This window comes from Myotis daubentonii, chromosome 9, assembly GCF_963259705.1.
Source record: "Myotis daubentonii chromosome 9, mMyoDau2.1, whole genome shotgun sequence".
NCBI lineage: Eukaryota > Metazoa > Chordata > Mammalia > Chiroptera > Vespertilionidae > Myotis > Myotis daubentonii.
The window spans coordinates 84,283,579-84,291,067 of record NC_081848.1 but is presented as its reverse complement, the minus strand read 5'-3'; positions in this window follow the sequence as shown (position 1 = coordinate 84,291,067).

The window sequence follows — 7,489 nt, the reverse complement described above, 5'->3', positions numbered from 1 at the left end:
CCAGGTTTCCCCTCCTCTCTCTCCTCCCCCTCCCACCCCCAACTCTTCCTCCTTTTCCACCTGGACTCGCTCTTGCTCCCCCTCCCCCCGGCCCTCACCCCCTCTGCCCGGCGCTTCTCTGCCCGCCCTTCCTTCTAGCTAACGGTCTCCCCCTTGGCCCCTTCTTAACTATGCCCCCTCCCGTGTGACTGACACCTGGCCCCTCTCTGGGGAGGGCCCTCTGCTGTCCCCTCGGCTGCCTCGACCTCCCCTCCAGGTCCCCGCCGGCCTCTGTCCAGCCGTCGGCGCTTCGAGAAAACGTCCCCTGGCTTCTTCCCCTTTCTGGCCGGTGGCCGGGCTGCGTCACGTGGTGCTGCGGGGTGTTCAGGAGAAATGAAAGCCTGGTCGGTCACAGGGGCCCAGCCGCCCAGCTTTCTAAAAATTTCCCTCCTGCCCTGCCTGTGCCCCGCCCTTGAGCCCGGAGGAACCGGTCCATTTTCACTTTCATTTCCCCTGAGCCCATTCTGGCTGCATCCTCTCCCAGCTGCCATCCAAGCTGGAATGATGCCCTGGAGAGGCCCTGTGCCACTGGGTCCCGCCCGCCCACGTTGCGAACAGGGAGACTGAGGCCCGGGGAGGGGGAGGGAGGCAGGATGAGGGGTTATGGGAACTGAAGGAGGGGGAACCCTTGCCCGGCCCCTGAGGGACAGGGAAGCTCTCGAAATGCAGTTCAGATTGTGCAAGTTTCCCCGCCAGGAAGGAAGTCGCCATCCCCAGGACGCATGTGGCGTCATCGTTACCCACAGGCGGGTTGAGATTGAGAGGGACGGACCTCAGACGCAATCAGAGCGGGGCCTCAGCACTCCCCCCCACCCCCGCCCCCGCCCCAGAGCCTGCAGGGCACCTGGGGGGAGAGCCCGCCCTCCCCCGGCCAAAGCCCCGCGAGACTGACCCCTGCCCTCCTCCAGCCTCCAGCAGCCCACGTCCACCCAAGTCCAGCCACACCGACCTCCTCTCTGCCCCCCCGCCCCCCCGCCCCCGCCAACGGGCCAAGCTCCTTCCTGCCGCAGGGCCTTTGCACCTGCCGTTTCCTCCTGGCCTCTGCATGGCCGGCTGCTGCTCTTTATTTAGGTCTCAGCTGAAATGCCTGCCCTGATCGCCCCATTGAAGTCGCACGTGGATTCTCCCACCGTCTCTCGGCCGCCTTGTCCGGATTTAACGTCTTCAGGGCACACGGTGCTCCTTCGATGGCTGGTTTATTTCCTCCCAGTAGAGCAGATGTCCCATGGGGGCTTGTCAAACGGTTCTCTTTAAGACTTTATCTCTTTAGAGCAGTTTTGGATTTATGCCTAAATTGAGGGGCGGATTCAAAGATGTCCCATACACCCCCGCGCCCACACGCACACAGCCGCCCCTTCTCAGCGTCACTCACCGGACGGTAGTTTCTTTTCCCATCATCACCCGAGACTTCACGCGTGATGCTGTGCATCGTATGGGCTTGGACAAAGGTGTGGTGACACATATCCATTTTAACGTCATATGGGCACCTCCACTGCCCCAGGGACCCTCTGTGCGCTGCTGGTCTCCCGCCCCCGGCCCCCGCCCATCCCCACCGCAGCCCCTGACCTGTTCGCTGTCTCGCTGGTTTTGCCTTTTCCAGAATGTCACGCAGCTGCCGTCCTGCCAGAGGCAGCCTTTGCAGACGGGCTCCTTTCCACGTCGTCCTGTGCACCCGAGTGTCCTCCATGTCTTTTCGTGGCCTGATAGCTCATGTCTTTTCTTTCTTTCTTTTATTTAAACATATTTTTGTTGATTTCAGAGGGGAAGGGAGAGGGAGGGAGAGACAGAAACATCAGTGATGGGAGAGAATCATGGATCGGCTGCCTCTTGCATGCCCCCTACTGGGGATCGAGCCCACAACCCGGTCACGTGTCCTTGAGTGGAATCGAACCTGGGACCCTTCAGTCTGCAGGCCGACGCTCTATCTACTGAGCCACACCGGCCAGGGCTGTTACAATTTTTAGAAGGGGTAAGTAGCCACGCGGTGAGAGATGGGCCGGGCGTAACGCAGGTGACGAGAAGGCAGAGCTGGCCCGAGCCTCTGGGTCAGCCACCGCAGGCAGGGACCAGGGCTCGGGAGGAGGTGGGCGGGCGGGCCCCCAGCTCGCCCACTGGTCCAGCTCAGCCGACTCGGCCTCTCTCTGGAGGAAGCTCAGGGTCACCAGGGCGTGGTGACCAAGTGCACATCCCGTCAGACAGCTCTGGCCTCTCTTGGCTAGGGCGTCAGCGCGGTGGGTAGGCCACCTGCCACCCAGGGACCGAGCCTTGCCAATGGGAGTGCTAAGCTGCTGCCAGGGACCTGCAGGGCGTGTGGCCGGAGGGAAAGTCCGGCGTAACCACGTGGGCAGCAGAGGGAAGGCCAAAGGAAAGGGGAGCGCGGTTTCCTCTTTCGGTCCAGCCTCTGGCCCCGAGCTGTGTGGGGCCCGGCACCAGGCGCGGTGGGTCGGGAAAGTCCTGGGGACCTGCTTAGTCGGGGAGACCCGAGGGCGGTGTGCCCCTGCGGAGAGGGAGCAGCATTCTGAAGGGAGATGTGACTGTCACCCAGGCACGAGTGTGACGCTGATGGCCAGTGGGGGGTGGGGGGGCTGGAGGGTTAGGGTTAGGTGGGGGGGGCCGGAGAGCGGGAGTTTAGTTCTGAGGAGGCCCAGAGCGGGGGGCCCTGACCACAGCCCACGGACATGGGGTCTGGCCCAGACTGCATTTGGCCACATGGCATGGAGTGGGTGTTCTTGTTTTCATTATTGTTTTTTAATTAAAAGAAATGTGTATATATGTATATATAGATATGTATATGTATATATATATATTTACTATATATAGTTACTGATTTCAGAAGGGAAGGGAGAGATAGAAACATCAATGATGAGAGAGAATCATGGATTAGCTGCCTCCTGCAGGCCCCCCAATGGGGGTCAAGCCCGCAACCCAGGCATGTGCCCTGACCGGGAATCAAACCGTGATCTCCCGGTTCATAGATCGACACTCACCCACTGAGTTGGGTTTGCCAGACGCCTTGAGAAGAGCAGAACAGAGCAGACAGGGGGCAGAGGCCGGGGACAGGGTCTCCCAGAGGCCCCGGCGGGAGGGCGGCCGCTGACCCTCGTGGAAATCGGGGACAGCAGCCACAGGACGCGAGTACAGAAGAGACAGGTCACGAGGGAGTGCGGTTTCACTATTGAACGCCATCGTCCAAGACTCGAATTTCCGCCGGAGAACTTACGAAAGAGACCGGTGGTGCGGACTCGGCTGGCCCTGTTCGCAGGGCGCACGGCGCTGGAAGGGTTGGTAAACCCTCTGCCCGGGGGCCCAGGCCCAGAGGACACCACCGCAGGCAGCTCCGTGCGGGCAGGGTGGACAGCCCCGAAGGCCAGGCCCTCTTCGCGGGGCCTCCAGACCCACCTGGAAGGGACCGGCAGGACGTGGCTGAGCGGCAGCCGGACCGAAAGATCCGGGGGCTTTTCATCAGCGGTGGTTCAGGATGAGTCACAGCGCTCAGGGCCCCCGGGCCACAGCGTCACAGCGGTTGCCAAGGCGACGAGATGATGGTGACTTTGTTCCTCTCCCTAATTTTCCCGAGTTCCTCTAATGTGGTTGGTTCCGAGGCTGCGATGATCGCACGAAGGTCAAGTTTGGTGTCGGGTATCGCACCTCGACCCCCGGCCCCACAGGGAGCGTTGGGTTCAGCGGGGACCTCACGTAAAGGTTCCACGGGGCGTGGCCAGGACAGGGAAAGGCCTTGAACGCCTACCCATGGAGGGAAGAGAGAAGTGACAGCGTGTCCCTGCTGTCAGATCTCCCCTGAGCTGCCCCTGGGAGAGGGGTCTACGTCTCGGGCCACGCTGAGGGGAAGAGCGGGACCCAAGATGCCGGGGCTCCGCTCTGAGCGCCGTGGCCCTTCCCTCGGAACCGCCAGTGCTCACCTGCGGTCCACGGACCGTTACGAGCCCCTGACCCCCTCAGGGATCGCTGAGGCCAGGGCCTTCTCATAACCACACAGTAGGAAGATGGAACTTGTGACCCCAAAGCAACAGTGGTGAGACTGCTGGTGCCGGAACCCGAATGGAAGCGCGGGCACGAGATGGCACCAGACGCCAGGGGGTCCATCCCCCCAGCACCCGGGGTGGGAGAGGAAAACGAATCGCCTGTTAGTAAAGGCGCCCTCACCGGAGCAGGGACGTCACTAACGTTGTGCGCCGCGATCCTCCGTGCCTGCTCCTGAGCGTTCTACGCGACCAGACGGGAGCCCTGACACGGCACTCGCGCTGAGTCCGGCGGACGGCCCCCGGGACGGGCTCCTGGGACGGGCGCTGGTGCCCGTTGGTTCGTGAGCGGAACGAGCTGCTGTTTGATTTCTGTTCCTCCGTCTGTGATTCTCCGCGGAACACCACCGACACCGTCTTTCCTCGAAGCTGCGGTGATGGGCCTCGATCTGGGCGCCCGGCTGGGCACATCCTCCGGCTTCCCGAGCAGAGACTCGCCTGTGAAGCGCGTCCCATCAGGTCCCCATGAGGCTCTCAGCACCGCGCCTGCCCCCGCGTGCCCTGTGCCCTCTGCCAGGAGGGCCCTGCCTGCCGCCCGCCTGGCGCCCACCTCCACCTTCCGAGACCCGCCCGTCCTGCTGCTGGTCCCGCCTCTCATGTCATTCCTGTTCCTCTCCTGCCTCCTCCTGGCGTTGGAGCGGGCTCCCCCGCGTTCCGTTTTACGGATCCGCTAGTCTAATAGATGCGCTGCCCTTAACGAAGTCAAACGTTAGCCACTGTTTTGTGCTCCCGCCAAGTAAGAGACCCTCTGTACCCACCACGCCTCACCAGCTGGCTTGTTATGGTTTTCTGGTTCTTTATGTTTGTCTTTTTTTCTAACCCCACAAATCAGAATTGCTTCATGCCATCCGTGCTCATGCAATGCGCCTCCCTGTCCACGTGGTGTCTTGCTCGCCGTTCCCAGTTGGGTCTTACGCTTCCTCCTGGGATGGTTTTCCTTGTTCCCGAGGAGCCTACCCGGAATGTCTCCGGGGCCTGTGGGTTGCAGATGCTCTCCGTTTGTGTCTGGACCTGCACCTGTTCAATCTCCACCTGGAAACATCGCAAAGTGGACGTCCGCGTTCGCCAGCACTTCGAGCTGTTCTTCCACCCTCTTCTGGCTTCAGTCGTCGAGGTTGGGGAGTCGCCCGCAAGACCGGCTCAGAGTTCATCCGCCTTCTCTTGAGCGGTTGGCAGCGTTGCCACCGTAAGTGCTTGCTGTCGATTTCTTTCTATTGATCGCGCGTGGTTTGGGGGAGCGTCCAGGACCCGAGGATTGTGCCTTTCATCGGTTCTGGGAATTTTCCAGATCGACCTGTTCAAACCCTTGTTTCACAGTTTCCATCCTGTGTGTCTCTGTGCTGCTGCCTTCTGGGTAAGCGCTCCAGGTCTGTCCTCCTGCTCACTAGCTCTCTCTTCAGCTGTGTTCATCTGCTCGTCTATCCATCTTTATGTTGTTAGTTTGGAAGATTATATTTTTGGTTGATAGAAGTACTACTTTTTTTTCCTTTCAAATCTTCCTGGTCATTTAAAATAGCCTCAGTCCTTGTCTATACCGGGGACGACTAACTTTTACTTCTTTAAGCCGGTGAAGCATCCTTCCGTCCTGTTACAGATTCCGTAATTCCATCGAAAGGTTTTGAAGGTCCAAGTCCACCATTTACTGCTCTGTGCGGTTCTCACTTCAAATGACTTGCTGTGATGGTCAATGGTACGTGCCCACCTGACTGGTCACAAGGTGCCCAGGCGTTTGGTTAAGTACTATTTCTGGGTGCGTCTGTGGGGGTGTTCCTGGGGGATACACATTTGAACCAAGAGACCGAGCAAAGCAGATGCGCTGCCCTAAGCGGCGGGCCCCGTCCTCTCCCCCGAGGTCTGGGTTTTATTGTTGCCACTCTGCCCAGGACTCCAGGCTTCCAACGGGGGCTCCTGCCACCTGGGTCAGCAGGTGCCTCGGGGCACGCTCAGCGTCCGCTCGCCATGGCCCTCTGGGTCTGTGCTCTCCTCTCATCTTTGGCCGCTAATAATTATCCGCAGTGTCTTGCCACCTCAGCGATGCATTTCTCAGTATGTTTTTGATTTTGTTGCCCAGATTTTTTGTTTGGTTTGGTTTTGGAACTTTTCTGTGGCGTCTGCCATATTGCCGGAAACAGACGTCGCGCCATCTTTCCTAGACTCTCCAAACGCGTGCCTCTCCAGACCCTGCCCGTCAGCAGACCCCCAGCGCGTTCCCCTCGCCCTGGCCTGCGTCCGGCCCCTGCGCTGTGCCTGCGTGCTCCCCGAGGGCAGGCCGGTCCCCCCACTTCCCATGGAGCCCACGCCAGACCTCCTCCCACCATGGCTCGCGGAGTGTCAGCTGAATGAAATGCAATCTGGAGGCTGGAGGCACCCATCCTCCACCTGTGCTTCCAGCGACCTCCCACCAGGGGGCAGCCTCAGCCGGTGCCGGAGCCTTTTCTACCCGAAGGCACGGGGCGGGTCTAGGTGGGAGGGGCCTGGCCTCCTGTGGCTCCAAAATCTGCAACATCACAGGTCCTCTTGGTGGGACCCCACCGAGAATCCTCCAGAATCCGCCGTCACAAGTCATTGGAAGTGAGGACCCCACGGACTAGGAAATGGGAGACGCTGGCGGGGAAATGAAGGCGCGGGGACAGGGAGGGTCGGGCCAGGCGGACCTGAGATGGGGGCACACAGGGCTGCCGGCCGGAACCCGGGACCGTCTCCTCACCCCTGCACGGCTCTGCGTGGAGAACCCACTGGGCAGTCTGTCCCTCAGCCCCACCTCAGCCCCACAGGGAGCGCACGGGAGCTAACACAGGTGCCCGTGCCTCCTTCCCAGTGTCCAGTGCGGCCCAGCTGGACATCCCTGTGTTCCTGTCCCCCCACCCCCCTGCCCCCCCTGCTCCCGCCTGCCCGAGGCCTCCGCCAGCCCTACCTGCTGGAATCCAGCTCAGCCTCCGCGCCCAGCTCCTCAGAGGGATGACGCCAAGCTGGGGGCCCAGTGTGTGGGGGGCACCGGCCTCGCCAGTGCCAGCGCAGGGGGTGCTGCGGCCTGCACCAGGGTGGGGACAAACCGTCTCTCAGGGCTTCCCGGCTTAGGCTCTGCCAGGGACACCAGAGGCTCTCCCTCCCAAAGTGCCGGCCTCACCTCCCTCCCTCTCCCCAGCCATCACTGCCCCAGGGACAAGGCGACTCTGGGGACATAATCCCAGGAGAACCAGGTTCCACGGAATGGGACACGCAGTGGGTCCCTCCCTTGTGCACCTTTCCATCACAGATCAGCTGAACACCTACTATGTGTCAGGTCTCCAGAAACGAGGCATGCCGTGTCCACTTTCGATTTCCTTAGTGCGTGTGCGTGTGCGTGGGTGTGTGCATGTGTGTGTGTGTGCGCGCACGCCTGGGTGTGTGCGTGGGTATGTGCATGTGTG